The sequence below is a fragment of the Ovis canadensis genome, chromosome 4, assembly GCF_042477335.2.
Source record: "Ovis canadensis isolate MfBH-ARS-UI-01 breed Bighorn chromosome 4, ARS-UI_OviCan_v2, whole genome shotgun sequence".
Lineage (NCBI taxonomy): Eukaryota > Metazoa > Chordata > Mammalia > Artiodactyla > Bovidae > Ovis > Ovis canadensis.
Window position 1 is genome coordinate 25,785,846 of NC_091248.1, and position 18,879 is coordinate 25,804,724.

The 18,879-nt window shown below is 40.0% G+C and overlaps 1 long non-coding RNA gene across 2 annotated transcripts in view; it reads left to right on the forward strand.

Annotated features, from left to right (window-relative positions):
- LOC138439132 (uncharacterized) overlaps positions 1 to 12,090 on the forward strand; it is an 18,576-nt gene extending 6,486 nt beyond the window's left edge. Inside the window, exons 2-3 of one of the 2 annotated variants that reach the window (XR_011256582.1) lie at positions 854 to 1,023; positions 6,687 to 7,224. This is a non-coding gene — a long non-coding RNA (uncharacterized lncRNA). Of the gene's footprint in view, positions 1 to 853; positions 1,024 to 6,686; positions 7,225 to 10,852 lie in introns of those variants that run through there. The other variant, XR_011256583.1, reaches the window with a different exon arrangement.
- Positions 12,091 to 18,879: the final 6,789 nt, after the last annotated feature.

Consider the following 18,879-nt stretch of genomic DNA (forward strand, 5'->3'; position numbering starts at 1 on the left):
GATGCTGAGTGTTAGGGATTCCAGTATTTAGGGCAGAGCAGATTCTCCAAGTGCAAGCCAGGGTAGGGGAAAGGTTATTTCTTAATACATTAAAGCATGTGTGTGGTTTGAGCACTTGCGTAAAAGCTGTTGACCTCTGTTCTGAGTAATAAACAGGTTTCATAGAATAGCTTCGGGCTAGGTGCTCACTCACATCACTGAGGCCTTTATCACTATCATGAACTAACCATGAAAGTAATGGTTCGTTAGTTAGGTGATGATTTGTGTTCTGAACCCAGACATGTTTGGCCATATGCTTTCACTCCTGTTTATCTTATGTTGTTGAATTTTCTTTACTGCAATTAGAAGACCGTCTTCTCTTGGGAGGCAAGGATAAAGACCTGATCTTGTTTGAAGCAGATCTTTATGGGAGATGCTAAGAATTTGATTTTTTCTCTTGCCAAAGGCCTCCCTCCACCGCCTCCTTTAAAATTCTCTATAAATAGGGGCTCAAGGTCAAAAACATAATCTGAGCAATAACTATTAGCAAGGAATTATGTGGAAATAACAATTCCTACAGAGAAAATTAAAACAATTGATTTTGTAGAAATAAAGGAGAGAGAATTTGCCGTCACAGCCCCAACACTTCAAACTTTATTAAAGTGTGAATATGGCACTTCTGGGCCTTTAGCCTGGATGTCTAGTTCTAGGCTAGTGTGAATTTTTCTGGCTCAATTAGAAAGGTTTGAGAGATGTTAAAGTGTTTCTAAATGATAATGTTACATAAATATTCATGATTATGCAGTCCTCTGATATCTGGACCATTTAGAACTTTATTCCATTAAATAATGACTTTTTTTTTTTTTTGCTACAGGTGCCATCCATTAGCTAGTGACCAATGACATCCATTATGCGTGGCCATGAATATTTATCTAGTGCCTTATGCCTGTACCAGAGAGGATAGGGAAAGAGGAGTTACAAGGAAGCTTTTCTTCCACACCAGATGACCAGTTCAACTGAAGAAATAACTGGATCCATCTTCAGGTACGCCTTCATAAAGGCAAAGGATGCCTGTTCAGTTATGTCCATATCTTTGAGATCCCATGGACTGAAACCCACAAGGCTCCAGTGTCCATGGGATTTCCCAGAGAAGAATACTGGAGTAGGTTGCTATTTCCTCCTACAGGGGCTCTTTCTGACCCAGGGATCAAACCCGGGTCTCTTGCATTTCCTGCACTGGCAGGCGGGTTCTTTACCCCTGTACCACCTGGGAATCAAAGGTAAAGCTTCATCCATTAATATTCTTCTGGGTGAGGGTTAGCTTAACTGTTGAAAGAAAGCACGTAACAGACTCTAATGCTAGTGGAATAATGGAGTAGTTTGCCAGAGTCTATTGATACATCTCTTTATCTGGAAGGCCTTAAGACAAGGTCAATTCAAAATTTTGCTCAGTATCTGTGGGACTTAAGAGTTACTCACAGGCAGCCTTCTGAAGAATTGTCTGTTTCCGTTTTTACTGGCACTAGCTTTCCCTTCCTCTCCAAAACCAGCTAGTCTTACGCAGATGACACCACAATCATCACTCTGTGAATGGATGGGAGAGAACTGGGATAGACCGAGAGTAGTCAGCCCTGTGTCATTTATCCGCAGACATTACTGACATTCTACTCTACCACTCTAGACCTGGCCCCTTTTTTCACGTCCAGTAACTTATTTCTACCATCCCTTTGAGCATTTCTCTTTGGGTATCCCACCATCAACTCAAACTCAATCACTATCTACCCCAAAGCAGCTTGCCTTTCTGATTTTCTGCCCTTGTTAATGATATCATTAAGCCTCAGAACCTCTGAGTCACTATGACTTTTCCCCACTTTGCCAACACTATCAACCCAATGGCCAAGTCCTCATGAAATGTCTTTCTGATGTGCACCTTTCTTTCCATTTCAAAACTAACATTATTTAAAGTTTCAAACACCTCTAGCTAGGGCTTCTTCATTTCCTTGCTTTCACGTCCACTCTTTTCAAACACATCAGACTAAAATGTCCAGAACTCTAATTTTGTCTTACAACTGCTTCCCCCCTGGCTTTTTTTTTTTTTTTTTCTTTTGTCTGAACTTGGTGGTTTGTGGATTCTTAGTTCCCAGACCAGGGATGGAACCTGGGTCCCCTGCAGTGAAAGCTCAGAGTCCTAACCACTGGACTGCCATGGAATTCCTGGCTTACCACTGTGTAATGGCAGTTGATGAAATCGGCAGGATTTATTAGCAAGAGAGGTGGAGTGTTTGAGTTTCCCTGAAGTCATCTGAAGATGCCCAGAAAGTGGTGGCTGTGTATGGTCTTTAGTAGTCACAGTTTTGAGGAACAATGTAATAGCCATCTGAATCTTTCTCGCATTGTAAATTATTAGTGTTTTGTCATTCACATATCTCTACTTTAACTGTAATTAGTTTTGTGTATGGTATGAGATAGTAATCAAGTTCATTTTTTTCCCTATATGGATACCTAATTTTTCCATTATCATTATTGTTACAAACACTGTTCTTTTCCCATCTCCCCCAGTTCCTTCTCATAAACCAAACACCCCTATCAGTTCAGTTCAGTTCAGTCGCTCAGTCGTGTCCCAGTGTTTGCGACCCCATGAATTGCAGCACGCCAGGCCTCCCTGTACTTCACCATCTCCCAGAGTTCACCCAAACTCACGTCCATCGCGTTGGTGATGCCATCCAGCCATCTCATCCTCTGTCGTCCCCTTCTCCTCCTGCCCCCAATCCTTCCCAGCATCAGAGTCTTTTCCAAATGAGATCAGCCCTGGGTATTCTTTGGAAGGAATGATGCTAAAGCTGAAACTGCAGTACTTTGGCCACCTCATGCAAAGAGCTGACTCATTGGAAAACACCCCTATACCTGTAGCCTTTTTATACAGCTATCTATTTATTCCTTTTGATCTATTCTTTTATCCTTGCTTCAGCAACACTCTCTTTTTTTAGAAATATGTATTTATTTGTTTATTTGGCTGAGCTGGGTTTTAGCTGGGGACTGAAGGATCTTTAGTTATGGTATTTGGGACCTAATTCCCTGATCAGGATAGAACCCAGGCCCTCTGCACTGGGAGTGAGAACACACTCTCTTAAACAGCTTTATAATAAGACTCAGTAGTCAGTAAAAATAAGTCCTCCTGCAATGTTCTTCTTCATCGAGGATGTTTTAACTAAGACCCCTTTGCATTTCCATCTAAGTTTTAGAAACAACTTGTCAAGGTTCATTTTAAAAAATCCTATTGGTATTTTGACTGAGCGTGCATTGCAGTGGGGGAACAATGATATTGTCAACACTGAGTTTTCCAGTTCTTAAACGCGATGTGCTTTTTTAATAATATTGAGAGTTTCCTTAATTTCAAACAAGGATATTCTATAGCTTTCTGTGTAGACATTTTGAAAAATTTTTGCTAGATACATCCTTACCTATGTATTGATATTTTTGATGTTATTACGAATGCCATCTTTCTTAAGAATTTCATTTCTAATTGTTGCTAGAGTATAGAAATGCAATAAAAGTATTCTGATAGATTACCCACTGCTTCAGACAATTACATCATCTATAAAAAGTAGATATTTTATTTGTTTATTTACAATCCCTAATCCTTTCTCTTTCCCTGTTTTTTCTTTTTTCTGTTGGTTAGGATCTCCAGTACAGTGTTGAACTTATGTCCAAAGTCATGGTAATGACTTTCAATATTATAACTTTGCGTATAAATATTTTCTTAGATACCTTTTATAAATGCTTTGTCAGATTCAAGAATTTTATATTCCTATTACCCCAATTTTTTTTTAATCATTAATGGCTGTAGGATTTTACTATATTCTTTTTCTGAGTTTTTTGAGATGATCAGCTTTTTGAGTTCTTCTTTTAATGTGGTGAATTAAATTAATTTTTAAATGTTAAACCAACTCTGCATTCCCAGAATGAAACCAATTTGATCATGATTATAGTATTATTTTTTCATATACTATTTACTTTGACAGTATTTGTTAAAAATTTATATATCTTTATGAGAAAAATTTGCCTGGAATTTTTCTTTCTAGTTATGACTTGTCAGGTTTTATTGTTAAAGCTAGCCTAATTCCTCACATATTTGGAAGAAGTCATTGTGAAATCATTAACATCTGATTTTTCACCTGTTTTCTTGAAAATATTTATTATGGGTTACTAATGCATGGGCTTCCCTGGTGGCTCAGAGGTTAAAGCATCTGCCTGCAATGTGGGAGACCTGGGTTCGATCCCTGGGTCGGGAAGATCCCCTGGAGAAGGAAATGACAACCCACTCCAGTATTCTTGCCTGGAGAATCTCATGGATGGAGGAGCCTGGTGGGCTACGGTCCACGGGGTCGCAAAGAGTCGGACACGACTGAGCAACTTCACTCACTCAATGCATGGGTTCAGTATCTGAATCACCTGTGGGTCTGTTTATATTCCCTTTTTTCTCTTTGTTTTTAGTCACAGGTCTTGTTAGCATATCTATTAATTCTTAATTGGATTGTAGAATATATGTAATGTCACTTCATAAAATTTTAAATATTTTTACTGGGAAAAAAATCACACAAATTCAGCCTTTTTCATCTCAGTATATGGTGTGATGCATTTTCTGGTTTGTTCAATGCTTTCAAAGCACAAAATGAATTCTGCTTTGGAAATATGCATGGGCCTGAAGCATCAAAGATTTAGATAAACAGATGAGAATCTCAGTAAAAATTAAAATGGAATGAGTTAGTATAAAGACAGAGCATATCTATTATACATTTGAAAAGTAAAATACCCATAAAATTGAAATCTGTACTAGTAAAATAAAATGATTCTCAAACTGATCCACAACAGATTTCTGAATTGGTTCTGTTACAAAAAGAATGGGGGTGAAATTAGCAAACTGTCCTTAAACTTTTAAAATCTAAATAGAACAGAAATCCACACCTTAAAAATATATTTATTTTCTCTACTTTATGGTGAGTCAAACAGTTCTGTTAGGAACTAACTATGAACTGTTTCAAATAAATACAAAATTTAAAAAAACCTCTTTCATGAAAATCCTTAAGACACAAGTAAAGTTCAAAAGTAGTTATTTTGTCCCCCACTGGCCCCACAGGGTTTAGTTCACTTTTATAGGACACAGTTTTTATGTTTATCAAAATGTCCAGCTGTTTTCAGTTGTATTTGACATGCATTTAATTTCTGCATGTGTTGGAGAAGATGGAGAACTCTGTTTCAGACCAGACAATTTGTTCTGATACCACTAATGACCTTAAATTTTAAATTGACTCTTACTTTTTGTACAGCATTCTTACAATGTAATTATAATACGCTGTACACAAACTGAAATACAATAGGGTGGCAATACAATGTAGAAAGGGCCTGTGCACTTTTTGTCATGCCTTCCATTTCCAGAATCTCACATTATTATATTTCTTAAAAAACCATTTTGCTGAAGAAATAAAGTTGATTTACCAAGGTGTAATTAGAAATTAATTTTTTTTTTCCCAAAAACACCTTCTACAAGCAGACTTATTCCCTGCCTATTTGTTAGAAGTAGAAAAGGTTTCAGCTTCCATGGCTTTTTCCCTCTTCAGATTTTTTTCTAAAAAATGTAAATAGAAGGTATTTGTAGAATGTAACAAAAATAAGTTTTTTAAACTAAAACTGTGATTTAAAAACAAAAAAGTTAGCACATTTAGTGTTAATGACAAAAAGCAAGTATGGAACAGGTAGAGCTGAGGAGAATGCATTTTTGCCCCCAGTTATATAGCAGCATTAAAATGAAGGAATGGGACTACATTTTCATGTCAAATACCTAAACCAGTTGCAAATACCTAAACAATTGTTTTACAATTTGTTTTTAAATGGCAGTAATAAATTCTTTATTTGTAAAGATTCCAACTTATAGCCAGAACCAAATCAAATGTGAACCACCAACTGTCCCAGAATTGTAGGGTCTCTGTGGCCCACAAAAGGTAAAAAGGAAGAAAGAACACTTTTTTGGGGGGTGGGGGTGGGGAGTGTGTGCAGTACACACAGGCTGCTTAACTCACGGCAGGACAAGCAAATCATGTTCTCTGGAAAATAAAATAAATAAGCTAAAACAAATAAGCTTACATCTCCAAGGCAGTTAGCCAGCATTCTTTCAGTGTTCCAAATAAAACCAAAAAAATGAAGGAAGGAGAAAGGAAAGTATTGAATCATTCCTGGTTCCCTGTAACCAGTTTATCACTCTAGTCATAAATAGATATGGAGAGCTTTCCATGGAATTACCAGATATTAATTTCAAGAAATTTAATTTTATTCTGGTAGGCAGTTATAGCTGGTTAAGCTCCTCTGTTTTTGATCTGCGGTTACTACTAGAGATAGCCCCTTCAGGCTCTCATTCCTTTTGGACCTGGGCCATCGCTCCCTGGTGAGCTCAAAATTCCATCTTCCTGGAACCATCGAATCACTGTGTCCTTTGCTTAAAGGATTAGCCTTTAAGAAGCTGTTTTCTGCATGGTTTCTCAGAGCCTCTCACCATGCTTTCGCTGGTTAAGGGGTCAGTAAATGCACTGAGGGCAGGATATCTAAAGAAGGGTGGACTTTCTTTTCTGTAGGTTTCCTTTTTTCCTGGGATCTTGAGCTTTCAAGTCCTGATTGCCCTGAAAGGCTCTGAACTCCAATTACTTTCTCCACAGCGCAATGAGAGAGAAGACTGTTGCAAGTTCTAGGTTACCACTTTCTGCTCAGTCTCCATGCTCCCATGCAGTGAATCTGAAAATAATTTGCAAAGAAAAAGAACAATCGATTTCACTTCATAAAACTTTGAAACTTCTTCCAAAATAGTTCAAATGAGTTATATCAGAAATTCTATCTATGGAACTTCCCTGGTGGTGCAGTGGATAAGAGTCTGCCTGCCAGTGCAGGGCATATGAGTTTGATTCCTGGTCTGGGAAGATTCCACATGCCTGTGTTCCACAGCTACTGAGCCCTTGAGCCCTAGAGTGTGCACACTGGAACTGCTGAGTCTGTGCGCTGCAACTACTGAAGCATGTGTGCCTAGAGCGCATGTTCCACAATAAGAGAATCCCATAGGAGGCTCAATAAGAAGCTTGCTCCCTGCAACTAGAGAGCAACCCCTACTTGCTGCAACTAGAGAAAGTCCACTCAAAGCAACAAAGACCCAGTGTGGCCAAAAATTTAGAAATGTAAATAAATAAAAATTTAAAGAAATTTTATCTGTTTTCCTAAATTTTATTCATCCTTTCTATAGTATACAGTTGTACATGGAATGTAACAGCCCAATCAAGGACTAAATTTCCCCATCACATTTGCCACTAAGTGTGGTCAGTGAAATATAAGTGAAAGCAATGCATGCTGATTTCTGGGCCAAGAACCATGAAAGGCCAGTGGACTTCCCCCATGCTCTCTTTCCACCTCCGCTGGAGGTAGATGATGGTAAGGCGGATGTCACAGATGCTTGGGTCTTTTTCTGACAGTAAAGTCACAGGATCCAAGCCTCTAGGTCCCAAAATCACTTCATTGAAGAGCCATTATAAATTTAGAGATCTAGTTGCTATAATGATTTAGTCTATACTAGCTAAAATGTAAGGTTAAAGTTATAAATAGAAAATATATGTTGTCAGAATATATAACTTGCTATAATTTGAAATGAGCCTTGAAATTAAATTAATAAAAGAAATATTTCAATAAAGATTAGAAATCCCAGGGACAGAGGAGCCTGGTAGGCCGCAGTCCATGGGGTCGCTGAGTCAGACATGACTGAGCGACTTCACTTTCACTTTTCACTTTCATGCACTGGAGAAGGAAATGGCAACCCACTCCAGTGTTCTTGCCTGGAGAATCCCAGGGACGTGGGGTGGGGGGCACCCTGGTGGGCTGCCGTCTATGGGGTTGCACAGAGTTGGACACGACTGATGTGACTTAGCAGCAGCAGCAGCAGAGGCACTTATCAAAAGAAGGTATTTTTAAGTTAATAGTGATGTTCCAACTAACTACTGAGATTAATATCATGTATTAACAACAGGGTCTGGTATATAACCTATGAGATTAGCAAAAAAAAATTTAATGCAAGTGTCCAGTGGTTAAATGTCCAGCAGAAATATGCTATTGATATTGATATATGATGCTGATTAATGATTTTATACTTCTATTTTTTTTTAAATTTGACTGCACCAGGTCTTAGTTGCATTATTTGGGCTCTTAGTTATGACATAGGGGATATAGTTCCCTGACTAAGGATCAAACCTGGTCCCCCTGCATTGGGAGAGAGGAGTCTTAACCGCTGGACAACCAAAAAAGTCCCTTTGATTTTATACATTGAAGCAGAAATAACATCCTGACATTTTTTTCCAAAGGAGAAAATGACTGTAAAATGATGTAGCCACTATAATGTTCACTTTATCATTTAAAAAAAAAAAAAAAGTCAACAGAAAATAACATTAATGAGACCAACCATATATAAATCATGCCAGTATGATAAAATTTTATTTATAACATATTTTGAGTATTCTTTCTATGAAAAGTTATTCTTATGTAAATATATACATTTAACCTGTATGGATGTGAAAGTTGGACCATAAAGAAGGCTGAGCACCAAAGAATTTATGCTTTTGAATCAGTGCTGGAGAAGACTCTTGAGAGTCCCTTGGACTGCAAAGAGATCAAACCAGTCAATCCTAAAGGAAATCAACCCTGAATATTCATTGGAAGGACTGATGCTGAAGCTGAAGCTCCAATACTCTGGCCATGTGATGCGAAGAGCCAACTCATTGGAAAAGACCCCGATGCTGGAAAAGATTGAAGGCAGGAGGAGAAGAGGGGGCAACAGAGGATGAGATGGGTGGATGGCATCACCAACTCAATGGACGTGAGTTTGAGCAAGCTCCAGGAAATGGTAAAGGACAGGGAAGCCTGGTGTGCTGCAGTCCGTGGGGTCGGAAAGAGTCAGACATGACAGAGCAACTGAACAACAACCACCCCTGTGTGTGTGTGTGTACACGTGAGTGTGAATAGAGATAGAGAGATGTAAGAATGAAAGATATTTACCAAAACGTGTATGGTGATTCTCAGTTGTGATGGTGTTCCTGCTCTCATGCTTGTACCTCTTGGAACTTCCAGCAACGCATCATCATCACCCAAAGCCTATGACACACGTTAGAGTTCACTATCGGCGCTGTGCAGTCTGTAGGCTTGGACACATGTATAATGACATGGATCCGCTACTAGACCATTGATGCTTATGGTGTACAATGTTGGTTTGTTGATCTCCAAAGAAGATTTAGCCTCGGGACCAAGGACCAGGCTTGATCACTTAAGAGCTTTTGTGTAGCAGAGTTTTATTAAGGTATAAAAGGGGACAGAGAAAGCTTCTGACACAGATATCAGAAGGGGAATGGAGAGTGCCCCCCTCGCTAGTGTTAGCCAAGGAGTCATATAGTTTGTGATTATTTATTACAAGAAATCAAAAGAAAGTCTCAAGTTTGTGAAAATTTTACCAGACCCACTCCCGTAATATACATTTTAAAATGTCAGGATTAGTCAGAAGGTTTTCAGGAAGGAGAAACTGTCCTCTAGCAGGATGCATTGTTTTTATATAATACCTAGTACAGAGTTTAAACTGAGTTGTTTGTTGTGTAATCATCGGTTCTGGGTTTAAAGAAAAAAACATTTTATGTGACTAAGACTAAGGAATGTAGAGGGGGAAAAAAAAAAGGATTTTGTCCTTTCCTTCTCCTTGAGAACCCCAGACCACTATCTCCACTTCAGGGACCCCAGACCCCTTTCTCCTCCTCGGGGACCCCAGACTTCTTATCAATCTGCCTAGGAATTAACTCACTCTCATACAGTTTTACTGCCTGAAGAAGCTTATGCTTTTTAAAGTGAGAATTCTTTGATTAAATCCACAGTCTCCTTCTTTCAAAACAATGGACCTGGAAAATGGACTTACATGGCCATTAACTTTTCAGGTAATGTCAGAATTTCAGGCTGCCTAAGAACCTCTGCTCTAGCTCCGAGAAATGCATTTAAACCCAAAATAGTAGTCCCTTCTAGAGTCTTCCCAAGGGCAAACTAGGCAAGTTATCTTATGTACCAGTCATCTTCCTGGGTGTCTTTCAGAACATTTTAGATGCCAGAGAGGAAATATTTCTGCATTGCAATTTCTGTGTAATGTTTGCTCATAATGATAAATTATCCTTTAAAAATTATTATCATATCAAATAGATAAAAAAGTAGTTTTCCTGGGTAAGAAAAATAACACGTAAACTTTCTTTTCTCCTATTAAAAGCTCTTCATGTATCATGTAGCTTTCAAGCATAGTGACCTTTCTTCTATTGATATTTCTGGCAGAAATCTTGGAAACCTCAGTCTAACTTTAAGTATTCCCAGCAATAGATAAATCATTATTAGGAAGTGAAATGGGCACTTTGAGAGTTGGGTATGTCTGCCCATTACCTATGTAAAAGTTTTGGAGGATGTCCGTTTTAATATGATCCCAGCATATGTTGGTGGCTTATTTTTGTTTTCATTCATCTCGTCTGTCAAAATTACCATTTTAATTCATTTGGTTACAAATGTGTGTCTTCTGGAGACCCTGTCTCATGAATGCCATCCTCCTCTTTCACTATATTCTCCTTCACTTTCTTACTCAGATCCCACTGTAGTTTGCTCACCTTTTTAAATGTCATGCTCCTGTCACGCCCTGGGTCTCCACCTGCATATGTTGTTTATGGAACAACGTGTGTTTAGAGTGTTCTTTCTGTTCTTTTACCTCTGCTAAGTTTATGCCATCTGTAGTAAGCAAAATGTCATTCTTTAAAAATGACAGTATCCTAACTTCCAGGCTTCCCCGTTAAACAATCTACCTGATGATGCAGGAGACACAGGTTCGATCCCTGGGTCAGGAAGAGCCCCTGGAGAAGGGAATGGCAACACACTCCAGTGTTCTTGCCTGGAGAATCCCAGGGACAGAGGAGCCTGGCAGGCTACAGTCCATGGAGCTGCAAGAGTCCGACATGACTTAGCAACTGAAGGACAACATTCTTAACCTCCAGAACCTGTGTGTGTGTGCGCGCACGTGTGTGTGTGTGTGTGCACTTGTGTGCACTTAGGGGTATAAGTGCAGATAGAATACAGTTGCTAATCAACTGACCTTTATTAGCCTGGATTATCCATGTGGGCCTGGTATAATCGGAAGGATCCTTAACAATGGATGAAGGAAGAGAAGGAGGAGAGTCAGAGGACAATGGGACCCTAAAGAAAGGCGCATGCATAGAGATACAGTGTTGTTGGTGTTGACTGCAGAGGGAGGGAGCCATGAGTCAAGGATGAGCGCAGCTCTGGGAGCTGAGAAGGGTGAGGGCGCAGATTCTCTTAGAGCCTCCAGGAAAGAGTAGAGTTCTGCTAACGCTTTGATTTTTATCTCGTGAGGTCCATGTGGGAATTCTATCCTAAGGAACTGTACGATAAACATTATGTGATGGTTTCTACCAAACATCAACATGAATCAGTCATAGTTTACTCTCCCACCTTCCTCCCCATCTCACCCCTCTATGTTGCTACTGAGCCCCTGTTTGAGTTTCCTGAGTCATACAGCAAATTCCCATTTGCTATCTGTTTTACATATCATAATGTATGTTTCCATTTTGCTCTCTCCATACTTCCCACTCTCTCCTTCCTCCCCACCACAGTCATGTTTATAAATCTGTTACTCCAGATAGTCAGGTTCCCCTCTTAGACACTATTCATTTTGACACCTTAAAGCTTGTAAAATAGCCATAACTAAAATGTATTGTTTTACAAACTTATGGTTGCCATGGGTGAAAGAATGGGGAGAAGGGATAGTTAGGGAGTTTGGGATGGCCATGTACACATGGCTGTATTTTCACTGGATAACCAACAAGGACCTGCTATATAGCACAGGGAACCCTGCTCAATGTTAATGGCAGCCTGGATGGGAGGGGAGTTTGGGGGAGAATGGATCCAAGTATATGTATGACTGAGTCCCTTCACTGTACACCTGAAACTGTTGCAATATTGTTAATCAGATATACTCCAGTATAAAATAAAAAGTTAAAAAAATGTATTGTTGTATTGTTTGTATGTGTGTGTGTGTGTATACATATATAGTCATTGTCCCCTGCTGGTGTGTGAACTCCAGGATGTGGTCCTTGTCTTTCTCGTGCTTGCCACAAAGTAGGGGTCATATAAGTGTGTGTTCCAGGATTGACTCCCCTTTTCTTCCCTAAGTGTGCACACATCCAAAGGAAATCAGATAAGTTCCCCTGACAAACTCTTGGGACAAGGAGAGTCACCTTGCATTTAGTAACCCATTTAATTCGTATGGTATTTCTTTTGTCTAGGACATCAGCTCAAAAAGTGTGGTCCCCAGACCCAGCAGCTCCAGTGTCGCCTTGGAACTACTGCATTAGGGTCGGTCCCTGCAATGGGTGTCCAGATGATGCCATGTCCAAAATGTGAGAATGAAGGCTCTGGGCCCTGCTCACAGAATTTCTGATTTAGGAGGTCTCCAGTGGGGCCTCAGAACTTTCCCGCCAAATTCTTAAGAGATTCTGATGCTGCCGGGGCTGGGACCTCAGTGTGAGAATAACTAACCAAGCCTATGGGTAGGCCAGGGAACTTCTGTCAGTAGAATTTGATCACAAGAGGTCTGACAACTTAGTCTTTATCCACCTACTGCTCTGTGGTCTGTGTGCCATCCTTAGCGAGAGACTGTTCACTGTCTTTAGATCAAGATAATGTGATCCCTTATAAAGTCCAGCCTTGATCTCTATTAGAGTGATTGACAATTAGATTGAACAATCCAATTGAAATCCAGTCTAAACATATCTTTTCAGTTGTACATAGTTAAAATTGCTTGATTTTTCTAAAGTCACAATAGTCCTTTCAAAGATGAATGAATAGTGACTGTAAACCAGTTTGCTTGGCTCTAAAACTTACTGTGTAATGATTTTCCTAAGGATGAATGTAAAATCCCCTGATGTTATATTTCTGACATAGTGACAGCAATCACTTATAAAATATTTAATAATGTTCTTTAAACAACTAGGAAAAACAACTTACTGAACACAAATTACATTTTAAGGAATGATTTGGTTTAATGAAAGATTAATAATATATAGAGTTTACAGATGGTTTTGAAGTCGGTTTTCAGTTGAATATTTTGGTAACTAGTAATGACTGTGGTGCCCATCTTTTGGAGGGAAGGTCCTTATGGAAAGTTAAATTATTGTCTTAAATCAACATGCCTGTGCTTATGAAAGTGACAAGGCAACACTCCAACACCCACGGTGACACACGATGGCCTCTTAGACTGATTTCAAGGTGCAAATAGGATCTCTCTGTCCTTTATTCACCTGCCTGCTGCAGGAAACAAGGCTTACATTTCACAGCTGAGGGAACCAGTGCTCAAAGTGTCAATGACTCTGGACAGGTATCAGATTGCTTTCCATCCTCTGATAATAGATTCATTTGAAAGAGGATGCAGTGAGAGCCTAAGAGAAGAGCACTCCTCCAGGAAAACCTGAGAGGCAGAAAGTGAAGAGAGGAGAATAAAAACACAACTAGGCATGAAAGTGCTGGGGAACAGGACTTAGCTGAAAAGCTTCAGTATTTTGAAACAACGAATCATTGGCTTACAACAACACTAAGGAGGTAATTAGGTTGGGAAATTAAGCATGGGTGTATTAAGGGACTTCCCTGATGGTCCAGTGGTTGAGAGCTTGCCTTCCAATTCAGGGGGTGCAAATTTAATCCCTGGTCTGTGAACTAAGATCCCTCGTGCCTTGGGGCCAAAACACCAAAACGTAAAGACAGAAGCAATACTGTAACAAATCCAATAAAGACTTAAAAAAGGAATTGGTTTCTTAAAAAGCAGGCAAGTTAAATGAGGCAGTTATTAACTGAAGAGAAAATATAAATATGTTACATCTGTCTCTAATGAACAGTAAATACTAAGTTATGCTCATATATAGCATGATTTTCTATAAAATCATGGCAGGGTATAGGTGTTGTTGTAACAACCCTTCAAAAATAGCTCATACATCAATAAAATATGTCTTTAATTGAAGACTATCATGTGTTATTTCTTTATTTTGATTATTTTGGAGGTGACTTGCAAATTTATCCTGAGGTCACTTTTAGAAAGAGTGTTTTCGTCATTCGTTTTTAAGAAAAAGATTATCAACAACAAAATTCAGTCAGTTCTCTTTAACCTGGGGTGTTGAGTTCTAGCTCTTGCTGCCTCCCAGCACTGTGTGAACTTGGGCGAGTCCTCTTGTCTACCTCCCTGAATGTTAGCATCCTCATTCGTTAGAGTTACTGTGAGGGTTAAATACAGTGAGGCCTGTAAAGTACTGGGATGGTGTCAACCACTCTGCTGTCCATACCGCCCTTCCAGTTTCCTGTACCTTCAATCACCTAGGCACAGAAACAGCTTTTAAGTCCATGTCCGTAAGTACAAAGAGCTTTTATGTGACTTTGTAGTTTCATTAGCCATATTTTCATTGCTTTTATATTTAGAGCATCTGTTTTATTATCTGTTTGACTGCAATCCCCCCGGTGCCTTTTAGCTGTATGGCCCTAGCTTCTTCATCCCTTTTGATAGTTTCTCCTCCAGAAGCACTTTCCCAGGGACTCTTATCATTCTACAGCTTCACGCCAGACGGCCACATCTATTTTCATGGTGTTAACAATCACACAGTGGCAACTTCCACGTTTGTATTTCCAGCACAGACCACTCATCTGACTTTCAGACATGTTCATCCATCCAACTGCCTGTCTGATATCTCCTTTGGGATGAATTCAGGCGTATCTCAAACTCAACCTGTCTGAAACCAAACTGCTAACCTATTTCCCCTAAATGCCCTCTTCCACCCTTTCCTAATTTCAGGAACAGTACTTTCACCATCCAGTTAGCACATCCAGAAACTTCCAGTTCCTTGACACCTCACACTTTGGAAATTATATCCTGCCCAAACCCAAGATCCTGTCCATCAACATAGGCTGTTGATTTTACACCCACTCTCAAATCCCTCTCCCCTTGTCCTCTACCACCATTACCATCTAGACCATGCCACTCTATACTTATACCATTCCAGGTTTCTGTTCTATGCATGTCCCTTCTTGCACCATAGCATCCATTTTCCATAGAATATTCAAAAATTTTTGGCCTTCTGTTGCTATCCCTTCCTCTGGTATAAGGACATATTTTGTTGAATAAATGCATATTTATCTGGGGTCTACTTAAGTACTTTTGAATCATATGTATATACTAAATCCAGTAATGTTTATAAACTATAAAGCAAGCTTTAAATGTTTGGTAATGTTGACTTTAATACTTTAGAAGTAAATTCCAAGTGTGGAAAGCTCGTCCACCTCTTGAGGGGAAAAAAATCAGACTCAAATATATGAGAAAATAGAAAAATATGTTTCAGTAGGAGAGAGACAACATTTTGACCCTTGCATTGCTATTTGTAACAGTGTTTCTGGGTTGTTTTGGTGGGGAGTGGTTTTGGTGGGTTTTCTTGGCTTACATTCTTACTTTTATCCCTTTGGGTTTCTGAAGTAGCTATTTAAGGCATTTGATGTCAAGGCAATCTTCTGTGGTAAAAGAACACATTCCTTAGTTTAACTCTGGAGAGGATTAGAATTCAACCATGTGTGATGAACTAGCAGGTGATCAAAACAGGGGCTTCCCTGGTGGCTCAGTGGTAAACAATCTGCCTGCCAATATAGGAGTCATGGGTTCGATTCCTGGTTCTGGAAGATTCCACATGCCGAGGAGCAACTAAGCTTGTGTGCCACAACTGCTGAGCCCCGTACTCTAGGGCCTGGGAGCCACAACTGCTGAAGCCTGTGTGCCCTAGAGTCCGTGTCCCACGACAAGAGAAGCTACAGCAACATAGCCCACACACTGCAACTAGGGAGCAGTCCCCACTCACTGCAGCTGGAGAAGAGCCCATGCGGCAACGATGCCCAGCACAGCCAAAACACAGTAAATACAAATTTAAAAGGACATCAGCATAAGCAGCAATGGGAGAGTGTTCAAATAAGAAAAGGGAAAGAGGAACCGGAAGCGGCCGGGGTCAGGGTCTAGGCACCCAGCCATATGAGAGGAAGGGAGGAGGAACCTGAGTCCAGCTGGACTACAGGAGAGTGCGAGGCACCGCTTGGTGGAAGGGCAGAGTGGGCTGGAGGGCCCACTGGAAAGCAGAGTCTATAGGAACCGGACATCACCACCAGATGGTTGACACCGAAATCAGATTGATTATATTCTTTGCAGCCAAGGATGGAGAAGCTCTATACAGTCAGCAAAAAGAAGACCGGGAGCTGACTGTGGCTCAGATCAAGAACTCCTTATTGCCAAGTTCAGACTGAAATTGAAGAAAGTGAAGAAAACCACTAGACCATTCAGGTATGAGATAAATCAAATCCTTTATGACTATACAGTGGAAGTGAGAAATAGACTTAAGGGACTAGATCTGATAGACAGAGTGCCTGAAGAACTATAGACAGAGGTTCATGACATTGTAAGGGTACAGGGAGCAAGACCATCCCCAAGAAAAAGAAATGCAAAAAAGCAAAATGGCTGTCTGAGGAGCTGTGAAAAGAAGAAAACCAAAAAGCAAAGGAAAAAAGGAAAGATATACCCATTTGAATGCAGAGTTCCAAAGGATAGCAAGGAGATATAAGAAAGCCTTCCTCAGTGATGAATGCAAAGAAGTAGAGAAAACAATAGAATGGAAAAGACTAGAGATCTCTTCAAGAAAATTAGAGATATGAAGGGAACATTTCATGCAAAAATGGGCTCAATAAAGGACAGAAATGGTATGGACCTAACAGAAGCAGAAGATATTAAGAAGACGTGGCAAGAATACACATAAGAACAGTACAAAAAAGATCTTCATGATCCGGATAATCACAATGGTGTAATCACTCACCTAGTGCCAGACATCCAATGTGAAGTCAAGTGGCCCTTAGGAAGCATCACCACAAACAAAGCTAGTGGAGGTGATGGAATTCCAGTTGAGCTATTTCAAATCCTGAAAGACGATGCTGTGAAAGTGCTGCTCTCAATATGCCAGCAAATTTGGAAAACTCAGCAGTGTCCACAGGACTGGAAAAGGTCAGTTTTCATTCCAATCCCAAAGAAAAGCAATGCCAAAGAATGCTCAAACTACCACACAATTGCACTCATCTCACACACTAGTAAAGTAATGCTTAAAATTCTCCAAGCCAGGCTTCAGCAATACGTGAACCATGAACTTCCAGATGTTCAAGGTAGTTTTAGAAAAGGCAGAGGAACCAGGGATCAAATTGTCAACATCTGCTGAATTGTCGAAAAAGCAAGAGAGTTCCAGAAAAACACTATTTCTTCTTTCTTGACTATGCCAAAACCTTTGACTGTGTGGATCACAAAAAAACTGTGGAAAATTCTTCAAGAGATGGGAATACCAGACCACCTAACCTTCCTCTTGAGAAACCTATATGCAGATCAGGAAGCAACAGTTAGAACTGGACATGGAACAACAGACTGGTTCCAAATAGGAAAAGGAGTACGTCAAAGCTATATATTATCACCCTGCTTATTTAACTTCTATGCAGAGTACATCATGAGAAATGCTGGGCTGGAGGAAGCACAAGCTGGAATCAAGATTGCCAGTAGAAATATCAATAACCTAAGATATGCAGATGACCCCACCCTTTTGGCAGAAAGTGAAGAAGAACTAAAGAGCCTCTTGATGAAAGTGAAAGAGGAGAGTGAAAAAGTTGGCTTAAAGCTCAACATTCAGAAAATGAAGATCATGGCACCCAATCCCATCACTTCATGGGAAATAGATGGGGAAACAATGGCTGACTTTATTTTTCCTAGGCTCCAAAATGGTGCAGATGGCTGCAGATGGTGACTGCAGCCATGAAATTAAAAGACGCTTCCTTCCTGGAAGGAAAGTTATGACCAACCTAGATAGCATATTAAAAAGCAGAGATATTACTTTGCCAAAAAAGGTCCGTCTAGTCAAGGCTATGGTTTTTCCAGTAGTTGTGTATGGATGTGAGAGTTGGACTATAAAGAAAGCTGAACACCAAAGAATTAATGCTGTTGAACTGCAATGTTGGAGAAGACTCTTGAGAGTCCCTTGGACTGCAAGGAGAGCCAAACAGTCCATCCTAAAGGAGATCAGTCCTGCATGTTCATTGGAAGGACTGATGTTGAAGCTGAAACGCCAATACTTTGGCCACCTGATGTGAAGAACTGACTCATTTGAAAAGACTCTGATGCTGGGAAAGATTGAGGGCAGGAGGAGAAGGGGAAAACAGAGGATTAGATGGTTGGATGGCATCACCGACTTGATGGACATGAGTTTGGGTAAACTCCGGGAGTTGATGATGGACAGGGAGGCCTGGAGTTCATGGGATCGCAAAGAGTCGGACATGACTGAACTATTGAACTGAACTGAACTGATGGCAACCGTGAAACAATTATTCCATTATGTTCCACTCTGAGCAGACCTGGAATATTCTGCTCTTCCAGAGAAGCAGGATGTGGGAAATGTGTGTGGGAGTTGGAAGGAAATCCACAGACATGAATAAATGCTGAGGACATTAAATCTGTATGGATTATTTCCACATGAAAATCCCGAGGTTTATAGAAACGGAATTGAACGCTTTTGGAGCTGTATTTTTCCATTTTCAGAAGGAACCTCTTCTAAAATCACTTGCAGTGAATCCGTGAGGAAGCATTGCTCCAGAGTCCTAGTCTGGTAGACTATCTGGGTTGCACTGAGGACCTCATTGGAGGGAGTGAATTGCCAGAGCTCTGTGCTGTGGAAGAGCTGATGGAATACACGA